Genomic DNA, 19,872 nt, shown 5'->3' with positions numbered 1-19,872 from the left:
TCATTAAACTATAATTTCCCTTAATGAGGTATTTACCATAATTATCATTCCGCACCTACGACAAAATATACACTATAGTGATTGATAGGCATAGGAGATAAGTTGTAGAATTAACTAAGTGGGATAACTACATAACAACGTAGTCCCTGCCTCTATCCTAATGTGATTAAGACAATGCAGAGTCCACATTGGGGAGTAGGAAAAACTATGATTGGAAATCCCCCCCCTACTTCACAAAAAACATGGATTTTAACAAGGAAAGCGACTATTGTTAACATTTTGGCATTATTTGAGAAGGCTCTGTTTCTACAACTGTTTCCACAATCTATCGTTATTCCCGCCTGTGCACACTTCTTTCATACATCTCCCCACTGCAGACAACTTCTTTCGCACAAGAACTACTCCACACAATTGATTTCTTACATTTTTTCTTTCTCACACTCCTTCCTACTTAATGCTATCAACTGTTTTTACACCACCAATTGTCATTATAATGATTTTTTGGTAGCTATTGGATCAACTATTCATGTGAATCCAAGACTTGAAATTTATGTTAAATCATGTTAATACCATATGACCTAGTCTATTCACTATACATGCAAACCAACCTTTCATATGGAAGAAGTGTTGTGTAGGTTGGAGGTGTGCGAAAAAAGGGTATGGAGTGGGAATGTGTACCGAGGTGTGGAATTGGGGATGTGTGTGGAAAGAGGAAGAATGAAAAGAGACATCCACCATTCCATACCTTTTGCACATCCCTCATAGCATAATCAAATAACTAATAGCACCACAACATATTCTTATAAAAATGAATCAAACAAATATTAAATTGGCTTTATTACCAATACCTATAAAAATTCACCAACAACAAATTATACTATTGTGCTAGTTTAAATAATTGTGAGAAGGTGCACTAAACTACTGACAAATAAACTTCAAGTGATTGTTTACAATAACTTGTTGTTTGTATAGTGTTGAAAATAACAACAAGAAATGTTAAAAAAGGAATCCAGATATTCCAGTTTAATTTGTCCTTGAATTAAACTGAGAATTAAAATCAAATTCTTTTCTCATAGCAACTTGTAATAGTTAACTAAGTTAAGTTGACTTAATTAGCTTAGGAATTCCGAGTTGGAAGTCTTTCTGAAGTCATGTATATGTTCTTCCTAAGTTTTAGGGGTCCAGTATGAGTTTAATTGTGAGTTGTAATTAGATAACTTAGTTTGTTGAGTTAAGTCTAGTTAAATTAGTTCCAAACTGTTTGTGGAACTAATAGAGGTTTAACAGTCAGTTGGTACACTAATGCATCCACTAGTGCTACTCTAGTTAGTTGAAGATCCCCTCATAAAAAACTCATGCATGTTGATTCTGAGAAAGATCCAGTTGAGACTAGAGTGCAGGGACAATGTACTATCAGTGGTATGATTTACTGAGTTGTCTATATCATGCATGCAATCAGGAACTGAACCTAGTGTGGATTGCACAATTTTGGATGCACTGGTTTCCCATTAATATGGGCTAATCAACCATAGGAATTGCGCAAGGAAATATGGGCTTGGAGAGCAGCAAAAGAGGCTAAGGTTTGGATTGAGCTTGCTTGTGATCTGGGAGATTGATCATACTGAGTGCTGGGATTGTTCTTTTGAGAAAAAACATTGTATTATCATCTTGGATTTCTGATTTAATGCAATACAAATAGTGGGGATATTCAGTTGAGGTTTTCCCCGAATACTTATTGTGTTATGTGCCATTGATTTGTCTTCCTCTTGCTATTATTGTTTTCATCGATCTATTGGCTTCCGTTGGTTGAAAGTAGAAGTAGATTCTTGTCTTTTTCTTTAGTACATTGCATAAGCTTGTGAATCTATAGGATTTTCTACATGGTATTAGAGTTGAATTCAATATACTAGAGGAGATTTTGATGTTTTGAGTTCAGGGTTATAGGTGAAATTCAAATTTGCAACACATACTTCAGGATCAACAAATGGTGTTCTACGATTCGCGGCTTGAGTATGCCTTGTATGGTAGCTCGAATTATATAGCATGGAAGGATATGATGGAGGACGTGTTGGAGGATAATGGCTTGAAGGAATTCATTGATCAAGACATTCCTAAGCCATTAACATGATGCTTAGAATCTAGCTGAATGGAAGAAGTGTGTGGCAAGGGAGAGGTGGATAATCCTTGAGGGAGTTCGAGTCCACATTGTCTCGAGTCTCCATGGGAAGGAAACTCTGTAGGCTATGTGGAAATAATTGAAGGACATTTTCCAGAACAAAAGTGAACAGAGGTAGTTGGCACTGAAAGATAAACTTCGAAAAATCAAGATGGAGGCAGGCAACTCAATTCCAAATTACTTGACCAAGTTCACTCAATGTCGTGATGAACTTGGAAGTGTTCAAATCATGGTTGCCGAGGATGACATGGTGAGTCTTGCTTTTCTAGGAATCCCAAAGAGTTGGCATAGTTATTAGGACTCTGTCAATGGTGAGGAGAAGCTACTAGATTGGGAACGACTGTGGTCAGATTTGATGTAGGAGGAGATTAGGAGGAACACTAGAGATGGGACCTCTTCCAAGGAAGTGGAAGAGGATTTTGCCTTAGCGAGTAAGGCAAAGAAGGCCAAGGGAAAGAAGTCCCAAGGCGAGGAGGGTGGAAATAAGACAGACTCGATGAAAGTCAAGTGTTTTCACCGTCACGAGCACGATCACTATGCCAAGAACTTCCTATAGAAGAAAGCAAGCAAGAAGGAGCCGACAGTAGCGACAACAGGTGAAGCTCTAGCTTCACAATTCGAACTTGATTTCGCTCTGATTGCATGCATGACCAACATTGTCATGGGACGCGTTTGGTATCTTGATAACGGTGCCTCATTCCATGTGATGAGAAATAGAGATCTCTTTAGCGATTTTAAGGAGAAAGACCTCAAGAAGAGAATGGAGTTTGGAGATGACTAGAGGTATAGAGCTATTGGGATAGGTACAGTTACCTTTCAGAGGGAGTCTGACTCCCCTCTTAGGATCAAAGATGCAATGTATGTTCCCGGACTAAAGAAGAATCTTTTTTCAGTCACGGTATTGGAAGGCCGTGGCTATGATGTGGTTTTTAGTAAGGGAAAGGTTTTCCTTAGACACATCACCACGGGGCAGGTGAAACAGATCGGTTCATAGGTCAAGAACCTGCATGCTCTTGAGGATGAATGAAAGGCCTTGAGGAGCAAGGGAAAGGTTAGAGACTTGGTGGTTGAGAGGGAGAGTAAATTACCTCTCAACATGTTTCCCCAGAAGAAGCCTCGAAAGCAGCTTCAGGAAGTTGTGGAGTAGCCACAATAACAGAAGCTGAGAGGAGACCGAGTGGAGAGATCCACTCAAGAAGAGAAGAAGAAATATTAGACAATTGTGGAGCAGCCACAATTGGAGAAGCTGAGAGGAGACCAAGTGGAGGCATCCACTCTTGCAGAGATCTACAGTAGGGGGAAATTTCAAGCCAAGTGGGTAGAAGGATCACATGCAGCCATACCTCCAGGTGAAGTGGAGTGATGTGAAGTGATAGTCCTAAGAGGGCTGCAATTGGGCAGGGTCCATTGAGAGGTTTTATCTCATGGATCGTACCTTGATACAGGAGCCCAAAGTACATAGTAGTGGGAGGAATTGGTGGGATTGATGCAGTCAGAGATCATAGTGACAAAGGCTAGAGCAATTAGATACTGAAGAGCACAGAGAAGGGTTGAAAACTGTGCAGAAAGGCAGAGTCAGCATAAGAGCAAAGTTTTCAGTTGATAGAGGCAATAACAGTCAGAGACTTTAATAACAGATGCAACATACCGATTCAGGTTGGATGTTTTTTTGTTTTCGGAGTTGTTGTAGCAACAACACTAGAGAGAAGTGTTGCATGCAGAACATTCCATATGTTCAGGATCAAGATTGCGTTGAATTCCTCTCTTGTTGAGAGGGAGCGTTGAAAATAGCAACAAGAAATGTTAAAAATAGAATCTAGAAATTCTAGTTTAATTTGTCTTTGAATTAAATTGAGAATTAAAATCAAATTCTTTTCTCATAGCAACTTGTAATAGTTAACTAAGTTAAGTTGACATAGTTATCTTAGGAATTTTGAGTTGGAAGACTTTTTGGAGTCATGTATATGTTCTCCCTAAGTTTTAAGGGTCCAGTATGAGTTTAATTGTGACTTGTAATTAGATAACTCAGTTTACTAAGTTAAGTTCAGTTAAATTAGTTTCAAACTGTTTGTGGAACTAATAGAGAGTTAACAATCAATTGGTGCACTAATGCATCCACTAGTGCTACTCCAGTTAACTGAAGATTCCCTTATCAGAAACTCATGCATGTCGATTCTGAGAAAGACCCAGTTGAGACTAGAGTGCAGGGACAATGTACTATCAGTTGTATGATTTATTGAGTTGTATAGATCATGCATGCAATCAAGAATTGAACCTAGTGTGGATTTCACAATTTCGGATGCACTGGTTTCCCATTAATATGGGTTAATCAATCATAGGAATTGCGCATGGAAATAGGGGCTTGGAGAGCAGCAGAAGAGGCTAAGGTTTGGATTGAGCTTGCTTGTGAGATGGGAGAAAAAGCATTGTATTATCATCTTGGATTTCTGATTTAATGCAATACAGATAGTGGGGGTTTTCAACTGAGGTTTTCCCTGGATACTTATTGTGTTATGTGCCATTGATTTGTCTTCCTCTTGCTATTATTTTTTTCATCGATCTATTGGATTCCGCTGGTTGAAAGTAGAAGAAGATTCTTGTCTTTTGCTTTAGTACATTGCATGAACTTGTGAATCTACATGATTTTCTACATATAGCAAGGAGACAACACAGATGCACATGAGTTAAAATAAATTTCTATTGAAAAATAAAGTTCAACTAATTGATTACAAGAACTCACAATCTCTATAGTGGCAAGATAGAAACATTAAACTAAATAATTGGGGGAGAGTACTATAAAATTTACCCTACCTAGGATGATTCTCAAGAATAAAGGACTTGGGAGGTTGTTTCTTTTGGGTACATGTGATTTGAATTTAAAGGTGTTCATAATCCAAGACTTGGATGGCTCTTTATGTTTGGGTGTTCACAAAATAACGTAGTCTTTGCCTCTTTTGGTAGTTATGGGATCAGATGTTCATGTCAATCTTAGACTTGAAATTTAAATTAAATCATGTTATTACCATATGACCTCGTCCATTTAAAATACATGTAAAACAAAATTTTCATGCCCCAAACTTGTATAAGCCAATACTCATAATTAATTGATTAATATGTAGTGTCGTTGCGGGATGGAAGTGTGCGAAGGAAGTGTGTGGAGGGAAAATGTGTGCAAGATGTGGAACTGGGGATGTGTGCGGAACATTGTGGAAGAAATTTTGTGTTCCTTCCTCCACACATGTATTCTCTTGCACAACACTTCTGTTAGCTACCTATACCAATAGGTTTCATATTTCATGATTGGCAAAGAAAGTTCCAAATATGCTCTGCTTTGGTGATGCAAAGATCCCATATTTCCAAGAGAAGACAATGTGTGTATATAGCTTGATGTTGTCCCAATTTTGATGGATGGTCCAACAGCCTAATCTGGATCATGCCATGTTTCAATTTTCTGTTGTAGATTAGAGAAAGAAGTCTGTCCAAACTGTTTAATCTTGGCAGACCAGCAGCTTAGGTAGAGAATTGAGGTTCCCAACTGCTTAATCTGGGACCTTGGAAGCAATAAGGGTAGCCTTGGATAGAAAATCAAAAGGAAAAAGCCAAAGAAAAGAAAAGGCACATAAGGGTCTGCAAGTCTAAGTGCACCCTCCATGAAGAAACAAAAAATGCTAGGCAAGTAGATGGGTAGGCAGATGGGGTTGCAGAAATGTTATTCCTTTCAATTGAGTGTTTGATAACCTAGTCACAAAGGAATATCAGTGAATACAGAAGCTCCTCTTCTCCATCATGTTACAGCAAAGCAAAGGAGCATGACTAACTTCCTTTTCCCCCCTTTCACATTTATTACTAACATCCCTTCATCAGTTGTAATTCATGAAAGAATTTAAGGTGTTATGATGGTCTTTATTCCTGAAAAGAAGCCACATTTCCTGTGTAAAATTCTTTTCATTTTGATCTACTTCCTAACTAAGTTTAAGTCCCAAAAAACTTAGTAAACACCATTTCCCATTCTTATTTCCCCCCAGTACTAACTACTTACTGTATCTACGCTAAATCCCTTATGTTTCCCTTCCCCCTACTATTATAACACCATGGTGTATAAATCCCAAGCATTGTATAAATATCCTCCCTTTTAGCACTATAGCTAAATAAGTTTGTCTAAGGGAGACATTAGTCCACCAGGGACTATGGTCAACCCTGTCATGGGATTGCTCTAAACCTCTGGTTGGAGTGATAACCTCCCCCTAAGCCCTCACCTCACCTCTGCTCAAGAATTCCACAAAAACCCCTTCCCTCTGCTTAAAACCCACTTTTTAACCCTTCTTCCCCCCTCAGATTAACCCTTCCTCGAAAAACCCACAAAAAGCCCTTAAACCTAAAGTTCTCCGCCCAAAATATTAATTCGAATATTTTTAATATGCCGGCGGGACCCCCCCAACATGCACGATCCGTCGGGAGGCCCACCAGCCGTCCATCTTCTGCCACCCCCGATCCAACGGTGGGCGGGTATTTCCAGATTTGGATATGTCGTCCTTTAGCGTCCGGGGAACAGTGGTTTTCTGCCCCGTACATGGGACGCGTGGCAGGCGGCGGGGTTGTTCGGAGCCCCCCTCCCCGATATCGCCTTTGCCGAAAGGTGGTGCGGGGAAACCGCTAACCACCCTCCCCGTTACCACCTTCCCTCCTACGTCACCTACACGTCAACATGATGTCGGACCATCTCCCGCCCTGCGCCGCGTGGCCCTCCACGTAGCCCTGCCACCTTATCCGCCCGCCACCGTGTCCGGCCACGCTGGCCTCCACCTCAGCGCCCACGTCACCCTCCGTACCCGGGCCCGCCATGACGTCATGCTGACGTCATCGGCGGAAAAGCGCCAATAACCCGTTTTTGCCAAAATTGTCGTTATAAACGCCCGAAATAGCCGTTTTGTGTCATTTTTTAGCGAAATACACAGAGCTCTTGTCGCTGCTTCGGCGCCAGATTGTTCCCGAACCTCCAAATTCGAATTTGCGACCGCCCGAGCTTATCAACTCAGCTACATTGAGCCTTCACAGTTCGGCCCGCAGGCTTTTCAAGCGATTTTATCCAGGTATTCACCATAATTCTCCCATTTCGCCCATACATACCATTTCTCTGCAAATTCACCATTAAAGCACTTGTCAAATTCCAAATTAAACTCTGTCTGCTACCTAAAAGTGAGCTAAGGTAACTTGCATTGCCCCAGCACCATAATTTAACATTAAAACAGTCAATTCGCGGACCAAAATTGTAAATTTGTCCTCGAGGTGCCCGGCATTGTTCCCTTTTGCCGGGTGTAGACCAGTTGCAGCTTTTTACCAAAGTAAATCTCACATACCCTCTGCAATTTACCCCTAGCAATTCACAATCCCTGTGAATTTACCAAAAACTGCAGAAACAAGCCTGCCAAGCCTGCCTTTTCCACTATGAAGAAGATTTCAAACATTGTCTACAGTGAGCCTATCACTTAAGCTCTGAGGAACCTTGCAAACCATTGCACTCACCTTGTTCAAAATCAGATTATACAATGGCTGCCCCTGCACCCTCAGCCCTCAGTGTTGCTCCATTAAATCCACCAAATAAAGACCTGGAGTCCTTGCCCCTTGCTGACAAGGACTACCTCATTGAAGACTTTGTGGGTAACAGGGGCTTTCTGCAGACCTTCAGGCAATTGAGAGAGGACTACCTGAATGGTCATGATACATATGGGATATGGGAGTCAAACCTGCCATACTATTGTCTCCCCTCTGTCAATGTCTTTCCTGAGATCATTCGCCTATGTGCTGAAAACTATGATGTGTAGCACAGAGCTATTAGCTCTCCATCTGGGAGGATCCTCTTTTACATTAATCCTGAATCCATCAATAAAATGCTCCATTTTGATCAGACTAAGCTGCTGTTCCCATTCTCCATGAATTATCTGTTGGACACTGGTGCCATGATGACTAGTGAGGAGATTCAAAAGGTCACCAGGACATTCATGAGACCTGATTGCCAGCCTACAGGGCCACCTCCTTATCTGGATGTCTATTTTATTGAAGTAGGCAGACTATTACTGGACATGATTGCTTATGTGCTGGGATACAGAACCAGCGAGCATGTGGATGAAACAATGCTAGTATTGCTAGCTGCTTACAGCCCAGGCCAACCCCCTGCCCGCAAATATAACTTTGCCAAGTTCATAGCTAACAAGATCCATGATCAGTTGGGCACAATGGATAGAAAGGGTGTCTTCAAGTACTTGACCTATGTCTATCACCTTTTCATGTACTATCAGTCTGAGGCTTTTCCATGCTACATCAAAAAGCTGGATTATAGAGGGGAAAGGAGATCTGTTATCTTCTGGACCTCTGTCTATCACAAAGTCTCAAATTCACCCTATTCCTATTGTGAATTTGTTGACCAATTTGTATACCCTGTCTCTTGCCTATTGATGAGGTCCCCTCCTCCTAGAATATCAACTGAGATACAGAAAGCTCTGCAGCTTTCCAAAAATTACAAAATAGGTGATTGGTACCTATACGAGAATCATACAGTCATCAGAGTCTATGGCTGTGAGCTCTGTCCATACAGGCTCCTAAAATATGTGCCTATGAGGTTATTTGCCTTGGAGTATTACAGGCAGTTGATTCAGTCTGACCTCACTCACTTCCACGGCTCCAAAAAGAAAGCCCACCTCAAGTTCAAACACCAGGTGGGCCCCTTCATCATGAATAAGAAAGAAGGATGGGAAGATGCTGACCTAATCCTCAAAGACAAATACAAGCTGTCATATAGTTTTCGGTGGGTCCCTTATGACCCTAAAGGCTTCATTATTGCTAGAAGAATCAAGTACAGGCTTCTAGGTTATAGGCATTGTAAATACCCACATATTGAAAGATATGCCAACCAGCAAGAATGGCAGCAGGGTACTCTAATTGAAAAACTAACTGAAGAAGAGACAATGTTAAAGAATGTCAAGGAACTTGAAAAAACTCTTGACCTAGACTCTGTGCAGCAGGTACCCTTCAAACGGCCTTATTCAGCAGGAGAAGGGACCTCGGCCTCAAGGACTGCACCAGTCACACAGGCACCTTCCACAGCAGCACCAGCTACAGACAAAGGGAAAGGCATAATGGGTGCTGAAGATGAAACCGTGAAAGAAAAGTCTGCCCCTTCAAGTGAGCAGCCACAAGGGCAGCAACCAGAGCAGCAGCAAGAGCAGACTCCCCCTCCACAAACTGAGCCACCCACAGCTCCAATTTTGCAGACCCCAGCACAAGAGGACAGGGGTACGAAAAGAGCCAGAGAAGAGTCCACTCCTGCTAGTGGATCCTCCCAGCAACCCCAGACCAAGAGGCTAAGAGCTGATTCCCCGGAGGTAGAAGACATCACTGAAGAATTCCTTGACAGTTCAAGGAAAAACAGGGAGGGCAGCCAGCACACAAGTACAAGCTCCTTTCAGCAGGAGCAAGGATTACAACTTGGTTTGGAGGTGTCCTCCCCCTCACAACAGAGCAAAAAGCCCAAAGGCACTAAGGACTTCTTCAAGCAAATAAAGGCACAGAATGACCTGCTGAGGGTGGAGGTTTATAAACAATTTCTCAATGCCACACCAGCCCAAAAGGAAAGGCTAATGTCTGTGTATGACATTCAGGAGGAGAAAATGATCCTCAACCATTTCAAGCCTACAGTGCCCCATCCAAAATCAGCAGCAGATTATGTGAAGACAAGGGTGGAGGTCCTAGCCAAAGACATCCATCCCATGGACCAGATTGAACTCCACAAACAGACTGGAGAAATGGTCTATGCAACCTTGGTGGAGAGGGCAACCTTGGCCCATGAATTAAAGGAGTCACTCAAAAATACCAACACTCAGTTGGATTTTGAGAGAATGTCCTCCCTAGCCAAAGATAACAGAATAAAGTCACTTGAGGACATTATTGTTGACCTAGGGCATGATCCTAAGGATCCAAAGGGTGTAAGGGCCCTTATGAAGAAAAAGGAGGATGACCTCAATGCATTAAAGAAGAGGTTAAAGCTGCTACCCACAGAGCATCCTCAGACAGCAGAGCTACAGAAGGAAAAGCAGGTCGATGAACAGCTAGACCTCATAATGCAGTTAAATCAGAAAATCCTTGAGTTGGAGAAAGAGCTTGAAGGGGCATTACAAGACAAACAGGGAGAATCCACATCCCAAGCCCCCCCAACTACTTCAACCACTGCAACAACTACAGAGCCAGCAGTGGCTCCCACAACAGAAGCAGCAGCAACAGCAACAGCTCCAAGTTCCAGTGCAAGTGTGGAAGAATTAACCAAGGCCATTAAGGAAATGGAGCTCCAGGCAAATGAAATAAAGAAGGCCAAGGAAAAATTGGCAGAATTAGATGCCAAGTATGATAAATCGAAGATGACTGTGGCAGAACAAGGCAGAGAAATAAAGGCCCTAAAAGAAAAGATAAAGGCCTTGGAAAAGGAGCTGAATCTGGAAAATGCCATGGCCGAAATAAGGAGAATTCTGTGGGCCAAAATTGGCCAATCCATCGATAAACAATGGAGGTCAATTAAAACCATACATGAGCAGATGGATTTAATTGGCCAAGCACAAACAAAGATTCAGAGGGCCAAAACAGCACTGGGAGACAAGCCTGAACAGGCCAACAGAATGATAGATTTTTTGAATAGGCAAGAAAAGGAGGAACTGGCAGCCATTGGCATAGTAAACAGAACAGAGGCCGTCCTCACAGCCAAGAAAGTACTCACTCTCAGGAATTATGTACAGACTGTGGAGAGAAAGTGCTTTGAAATACAGGCTGAGGTGCATGAGTACCAACACAAGATGGCAGCACTGCAAGCAAAAGGACTGCCCAGCCTACTAAGCGGTACAGGAAAGCTGATCTCTCGAGATCAATTCGCTAACAGGATGGCAGCTTATATTGAAAATCAAATCACTGCATCTGCCAGTACCTCTCAGGAAACAGGGCCTCCAACAGGACAGAGCTTATATAATAAACTTGAAGGCCTGTTTTTTGTGGAGAGTGAGGTGAAGCACCTTTTTGAAATTCCTCCTAATTTTTACAGGTATACAGAGGCCGATGAAACTTTAATTAAGATTCGAAGACATCAAATGCCTAAGGAGGATTGGTGGCAGGCAATGCTTCAAATTTTGCCACAGTAGCCTCAGTTGTTCGGTCACTGCCATCTCCAGCTCACTAGAAGACAAACAACAGAAAAAGGTTAGCATTTAAGGCAGCTGAAAAGTGACTCAGCACATGTACAACGACAGCTAGCCCAAAGGATAAGAAAAAACGCATATCTTTGACAGCGTATCCTCAGCCGACTCCAACAGCCACCAAGTCAACAGTCTCTGACCATTTTGACAGCTAAAGCACTGAGGAGTTATTACAGCATTAACTTCCTCAGCTACAACGCTCCAGGAGTTGGCGTAACATCAATGAGCCATTAACTCATTTCCTTGATATTTTTCATGTAAATTTTGTATATATATCCCCCTTAGTAATGTATAAAGGGTTGGTAATTTTCACTCTGAGGCAGACATACTGTACACTTTTCAGAATTGTCTAATACAAAGGGCTGGATTAGCTCAGTGATTTCCTGAAAATTTGATGTCTTGCTGATGACCTGCGTGTTGTTGCAGAATTCTTGTGTTGTCTGATGGAACAATAAGTCTTCTTAATCTCTGTTTTGTTTTCTTATGTTATTTCATCCTCATGTTTTCATCAAATCTAGCAATAGAGAAAAGGAATAGTACAGGACATGATTCATAACACCCTGTGCTCAGTCTTTTATTGCTGTAAATGTTTTCCTTCTGAATTAACCATGGACATGAAATCTTGAATGCTCATGTTTGCATTAATTCTATAAATGTGAATGTTATCTAGAAATTCTTAGTTGCTTCTAAATAATATTCTCACTTCTTTACATATCCTTTTATTGAAAGATTCTTAACTGCCTTTCATAAACTGAATACATCACACCTAATCAAAATTCCAAAGCGTTGTTTCCCAGACAGTTATCCAGCTCTGCAGCATCACTATCATACATACATAGCACACCAGACAACTAAAGGACCACTGACTCCATGCCCAATGACCTATAACATTCTAGTGAGAACATATATATCTTGACTGAAACATTCTCCAACCAAATACAAAAACAAATCTTGAACATCATAACTAGCCTGAAATCTCAGCACAAACAGAGCTAAACCTTAAAGAGAGAGCCCTCTCTGATTACAACCTGGCTAGAAGCTGCAATCCAAAGATTGGTTAGTGGTTACCCCGGCCGTATTCCCTTGGGAGTCAAAGGGAACAACCTGGGTGTTAACATAATTGGCGACTCCACTGGGTAGGCATATTGTTTTTCAACTGTTGTCTATCCATAGGCAGTGGTTCTAAAAGCTTGAGCAGTCCCTTAAAACAGTCCTAAAATATCCTTAAAATACCAAAAAGAAGTTCAGAAGCTGGCTCCTAAAAAGGAAATTAGGTACACTAGGTCAAATCCTGACCCTAATCCACCAGCTATTTTTGAAAATCCCAATACAATCCCCAAAATCATCAGGAAGCAGCAAAGGCAGGAAAATCCTACTGATTTGAGCCCTGAGACAGCTTACCCTGAACCAGTTCCAACTCCAATCAAGGTTCTATTTCGATCTACCCCCGTTTCTCCCAGTTTCCCCTCTACATCTCAAAGCCCTCCTTTCACACCTTCATCCACTACACTTACCTCCTTGACCAACACTCTAGTATCTACCGTTCCCATCACCCCTGTTGTACCAGTCGTTGATGCTGCCCCACTTGTCCCAATCAACCCTATAAATCCTGTAAACATGGCTAATAGATATGCACCCCTGCAGTTGCCTGCTAATGCTGCAGCTCTACCTCATGAGTACCAATCCAAGATCTCATATTTTGACTCCACTGGCCCTTTCACAGCAATTCAGCATGCCAAGAGGATGCAAGACCATTTTGAGAACTATGAAATAGATGATGATAGTGTGAGAATGAGAATCTTTGTTCAGAGCTTGACAGGGGATGTAAGGACTTGGTTTAGATCACTGGCTGCAAATACCATCACAACTCCTGATGAGCTTTATCAAGCCTTTACTAACAGATGGGAGAAGAAGAAAGATCCCTTGCACATACTTGGTGAATATGACACAATCAAAAGAGGCCCCCAAGAGACTGTCTTGGAGTATTGTGCAAGATTCAACAATGTATATAATGCAATACCACAGAATTTAAGACCTCCTCCTGATTTAGCCTTGTACAAATTTCCTGATGGTTTTGACCCTGATATGGCATATCAGTTAAAGGAAAGAGCCCCTGAAACTCTTGAAGATGCCCAGAAGGTTGCTGTCACAGTGGAGGCTAACCTAATTGCCAAGAGAAACAGGGCAAGATTGGAAAAGAGAACCACCTTCAAAGATGAACCCTCAGCCTTTGATCAAAAATTGGATGCAATACTCACTGGTATGAAGAGGTTGGGGGATAGAGTAGAATCAGTTGAGAGAAAATCATCATGGGAAGCACCACAAAACAACCCTAACAGGAATCCAAATTTTAGGAGAAATCAAAACCCAAACGCTGGCAAGGCCGGTTCTGACCCAGACATAAGACCTCCTTTCCAGGAAAACTATACTGAGGCATCCACTTCGGATGAACAAACAGATGACACCCACATTAACCTGATGGGCCTGAATGATGAGCAGCAAGTTTTTCTAAGTCAAGAAGATCATGAGGATGATGACATTCAGCAATTCCAAACTAGGTCAGGTGAATCATTTGACTTTAAACAAGGCTATGATACAGCTGTTTATGAAGTTCATAAACAATATAAGCTAAGAAGCAGAACCATAAATGTGACACAGCCTGACAAGACAAAGGACACTACACAACCTAAGAAAGCTATTATCACAGAACCAAGTGAAAAAACGGGTCCAATTACAGATGAGGTAACCGTTGAGGAAATAGCTGAAACTTCTCCCTCAAAACAACAATCAATAAATTCCTCACCCTTGCAGCCCAATCCAAGCAACACTTCTCAAGAAATGAGTAAGAAGGACAAGCTTCCAGATCAAGAAAAGAAACAAGAGGAAGACTTGGTAAACAAGGAAAAGGCTGCCACCCACAACACCAAGATCCAATCTGAAAGACCCTTTGACTTAGAAGCTGAAATTGGCAAATTGAAGGTAGTTGTTCCCCTTTCAGAACTGGCCAAACATGACATTTATAGGCAACAAATCAAGAAGTCCCTTCAGCTAACTCGTAATAAAGATAATGTAAATGTGTTAGATGACACCCCAGAATTGCTTTTCGGTCCAGAAGTCGATGGAAAGACAGCTGTTGCAGGTATCCTACCTTTTTATGTCAGTTTACATGTTCATGATAAGATATTACACAATGCAATGTTTGACTCAGGTGCCTCTCACAACTTGATGCCTAAATCAGTCATGGAAAGATTGAATCTAGATATTACAAGACCATATAAGGACCTATTCTCATTTGACTCCAGCCAAGTTAAGTGTTTAGGTCTCATAAAAGATCTCTGTGTCTCACTCGTCCAATATCCCAATAAGACAATCCTGATGGATGTTGTAGTTGCTGATATCCCACCCAAATATGGGATGCTGTTATCAAGGTCATGGGGGGCTAAACTCCAAGGTTCTTTGCAGTTAGACATGTCATATGCCACTATCTCTGTCTTTGGGCAACCAAAAAGACTATACAGAGAAACACTTATGAAATACATGGTCAGCAGTGAAGAAAAACCTCAAAATTTTCCCATATATGCTGTTCATTCTGATATAGACTCATACATTCTCTTCAATGATAATACAGGTCTTACAAACAATGATGAAACCGAGACACTCAAACAAGAGCAGGACATTAATCAACAAACTGTTACCCCAGAAATAATGGCTGATCAATCATTAAACAAAGTTGCTGCTCTAGAAATCAAGCTGATCCAATCAAGAGATGAGACAGTCCTAAAAGACAAACCAAATGAAAAACCAGAGCTTCAACTCATAATCCCAAATCACCGAGAAGTGATTAAGTCTCCCCTAGAACAAGAAATCTTATGGTTCCTTGAATTTGATGGGTCAGTCAACAAGTTAGGGGCAGGAGCAGGGGTTTGGATACATAATAAACAAAATAGTCATGCAGAGGGCCGAGCCTATAGGTTAAACTTCAGATGCACCAACAATATGGCAGAATATGAAGCTCTCTTGTTAGGCATTAAGCTAGTAAAATCCTTACAAGCCATAAAGGTTTCAATTATGGGAGATTCAGACTTGATTATCCAACAAGTAAAGGGAAATTTTGTTACTAATGATAAAAGACTAAGATCTTATAGATCTGCTGCTGCTGAACTACTACAGTCCTTCACTGAATTTCAGATTACCAAGATTCCCAGAACCCATAACCTGCATGCCCATAGCTTGGCCACATTTGCAAGTACCTGCAAGCTACCTTTTGAGCCCCACCATTGCTTTACAGCTGAGGTAAAACACAGACCTTCTGTCCCAAACAATGTCAAGGACTGGCAAGTATTTGAAGATGATGCACAAATAAATAATTTCTTGACCTTGCAACAAGAATTTGTAGGACTAAATATTGACATTGAGGGAGCAAGTCAATCACAAATACTTGAGGGAGCAAGTCAATCACAAATACTTGATGGAGCAAGTCAATCACAAATACCTGATCAACAAAATCACAAGCCAATATCACCTAAAACAGCTAACAAAATCCTTCAACCAACAATTTTCAACAAAGACAACATACAAGAAATTTAACAAGTCAGTTATGAAGAAATGGCTGATGCTGAGGCTGAAGTAATACAATTGAAAGACAATTTTCTTCCAACAGGCCTAACTCCACTAGAGGATATTTTTGATTCAAATGATGTCCCTAGAAAACCAAAAATGCAGCCCCTTAACTCTGCCATTATAGAATGCAACATTGGAACCATTGAGAAGCCCAAGATAATAAAATTGTCTTCATCCCTACCTCATGATTAGAAGCCCAAATACATTGACCTTTTCAAAGAGTTCCAGGATGTCTTTGCATGGAGTTATGAGGACTTAGAATCCTATGACACCTCTGTCATTCAACACACAATCCCTCTCAAGTCAAATCAAAAGCCATTTAAGCAAAAATTGAGAAGAATAAACCCTATGCTCCACCCTGCAATTGAGAAAGAGGTGCAAAAAATGTTCAAGGCTGGTATCATAGCACTAATCAGGTTTTCTGATTGGATCTCAAATTTGGTGCCTACAAGAAAGAAAACTGGTGAAATAAGACTTTGTGTTGATCTTAGAAACTTAAATCAAGTGTCCCTCAAAGACAACTATCCCTTACCTAAGATGGATCACATTCTCCAAAGAGTGGTAGGAGCATCAAGGATCTCACTACTTGATGGATTCTCAGGTTTTAATCAAATCCTAGTGCACCCTGATGATCAAGACAAAACTGCATTCACAACCCCATGGGGAACTTTCAAATATGTAAAAATGCCTTTTGGATTGAAAAATGCAGGGGCAACATTTCAAAGAGCAATGGATATTGCTTTTGCCAAAGAGATTCATGACTTCCTTGTCATTTATTTGGATGACCTCACACCTTTCTCAAAATCAGACCAAGAACATTTGAAACATTTGAGACAGATCTTCCTAACATGTAGGAAATATGGAATTTCCTTGAACCCAAAGAAGTCCCTGTTTGGTATGGAAGAAGGAAAGCTCTTAGGGCATATCATTTCAAAGAATGGCATCAGAATTGACCCAGACAGGATACAAGCTATCTTGCAAATGCCCCACCCAAGAAACATCAAGGAATTGCAAGCCTTCTTGGGTAAGATTAATTTCTTAAGAAGGTTTATTCCAAACTTAGCAGAACTGATTAGATTATTGAACAACATGCTAAAGAAGGATTCAAAAGTGAAATGGACATTAGAAGCAAATCAAGCCTTTGAAGGTATAAAATTGGCCCTTACCCAAACCCCAGTCTTAACAAATCCTCAATTTGATAGAGAATTTATCATTTTCTCTTTTGCCTCTCAGCATACTATTGCTGCTGTTCTATTACAGAAAGATGACCAAGGAAACGAGAAACCAATTGCTTTCTTTAGTAGAGCTCTTAGAGATGCACCTCTGAAATATCAGATCATGGAGAAGCAAGCTTATGCCTTGGTCAAGGCCATTAAAGACTTTAGGATTTACATCCTTTATTCCCATGTTATAGCTTACGTGCCAAGTCCTATTGTAAAAGACATACTCACTCAAGAAAACTTAGAGGGCAGAAGAGGAAAATGGATTGCCAACATTTTGGAATTTGATATTGAGATAAAACCCACAAAACTAATAAAAGGACAAGGTTTGGCCAAACTAATGACAGAAGCAAACTTCCAAGCCCTAGACATAAACCAGCTGGACAATGAACCGGAGCTGGCGACTCCAAAGATCAATGTAGCCTTTGAACAATCCCCTTGGTACTCTGATATATGTTATATATTACAAAACCTGTGTGCTCCACCAGGATTGTCCAGAACTAAGTGTAGGTTCCTAAAAATGAAAGCTTCTAAATTTTGTGTTATAGATGGCAATTTGCTTTGGAAAAACCATGAGGGTATATTGTTAAACTGCTTGATTGAGAATGAGACTAACAATGTCACCAAAGAATTTCATGTAGGTGACTGTGGTGGACACTTGTATTGGAAGTCCACTGTGGATAAAATACTGAGGGTTGGTTACTATTGGCCCACTGTTTTCTCTGATGTCAAGAAATTCACCACCTCATGTCATAAATGTCAAGTGTTTGAGGGAAAGAGGAAGTTACTGCCACTTCCTTTGAGGCCTATTGCAACAGAGAGACCTTTTCAACAATGGGGCTTGGATTTCATTGGGGAAATTCATCCCTCATCTTCAGGCCAACATAGATGGATTCTAACAGCTACAGACTACTTTACTAAATGGATTGAAGCTGTTTCATGCAGACAAGCAAATGATTCCACTATCATTCAGTTCCTTGAGACCAATATTCTTTCTAGATTTGGCTGTCCTGATAAAATAATAACAGACAATGCTGCTGCCTTCAGGTCTAAGAAGATGGTAAATTTCTGCCACAAATTCCACATTACCTTGGGCCATTCTACTGCATACTATCCTCAAGGAAATGGCCTTGCTGAATCATCAAATAAAAGCCTGGTAAACATCATAAAGAAGGTGTTAGAAGAAAATAAAAAGAACTGGCACAAGAAGCTTGTGAATGCCTTATGGGCAGATAGACTAACAACCAAGAGATCAATTGGGGTCAGCCCATATGAGTTAGTCTATGGACTAGAGGCCAAATTCCCTTCATCACTAGGGGTTCCTGTTATGAAACTACTGCAAGAAAGTCAAGCTGAACCAAATGATATGCAAAGAAGAATTAATCAAATAATATGTTTGCAGGAAACTAGAGACCAAGTTTATAACAGAGTTCAAGTTTTACAAGAAAAGTTAAAGAAAGCCTTTGACAGAAGGACCAAGGCAGAAGATTTCAACGTTGGTGACAAAGTCCTCAAATGGGATTCAAGAAGGGAAGACAAAGGAAAACATGGAAAGTTTGATTCCCTTTGGAAAGGACCATTTGCTGTTCAAGCAGTACAAGGAAACAATACTTACTTCCTTAAAAGTCTTGATGAAGCTGATTTGGATGAAGGTCCTGTAAATGGCAGGATGTTGAAGCACTATTTTGACTACCATCCATGAGTACAGCCTAAGTTTCCCTTGTACATATCCAGGTGTATATATTACTTTCTGTTGACATGTAAAAATGCAGTTTCTCAAGTTTTTTTTAAAAGTTATCAGCAAAAGCCAAATAAGTTTAAAGCTTTACCAAGATGGGAAGAGCACAATTTTGGGTTTTCATAGAGGAATACTCCAATTTTGATACAAGAAGTCAAGGGCCAAGGCATTCTGACCTGCTGTCCTTGGCCTTTCAAATGAAAAGCCATCCCCATGTGGAGCCACTGTTAGCTACCTATACCAATAGGTTTCATATTTCATGATTGGCAAAGAAAGTTCCAAATATGCTCTGCTTTGGTGATGCAAAGATCCCATATTTCCAAGAGAAGACAATGTGTGTATATAGCTTGATGTTGTCCCAATTTTGATGGATGGTCCAACAGCCTAATCTGGATCATGCCATGTTTCAATTTTCTGTTGTAGATTAGAGAAACAAGTCTGTCCAAACTGTTTAATCTTGGCAGACCAACAGCTTAGGTAGAGAATTGAGGTTCCCAACTGCTTAATCTGGGACCTTGGAAGCAATAAGGGTAGCCTTGGATAGAAAATCAAAAGGAAAAAGCCAAAGAAAAGAAAAGGCACATAAGGGTCTGCAAGTCTAAGTGCACCCTCCATGAAGAAACAAAAAATGCTAGGCAAGTAGATGGGTAGGCAGATGGGGTTGCAGAAATGTTATTCCTTTCAATTGAGTGTTTGATAACCTAGTCACAAAGGAATATCAGTGAATACAGAAGCTCCTCTTCTCCATCATGTTACAGCAAAGCAAAGGAGCATGACTAACTTCCTTTCCCCCCCTTTCACATTTATTACTAACATCCCTTCATCAGTTGTAATTCATGAAAGAATTTAAGGTGTTATGATGGTCTTTATTCCTGAAAAGAAGCCACA

This window comes from Pinus tabuliformis, chromosome 4_2, assembly GCF_031772625.1.
Source record: "Pinus tabuliformis cultivar Carrire ecotype Pingquan chromosome 4_2, CPIR1, whole genome shotgun sequence".
Taxonomy (NCBI): Eukaryota; Viridiplantae; Streptophyta; class Pinopsida; order Pinales; family Pinaceae; genus Pinus; species Pinus tabuliformis.
This window is presented reverse-complemented; position numbering follows the sequence as displayed.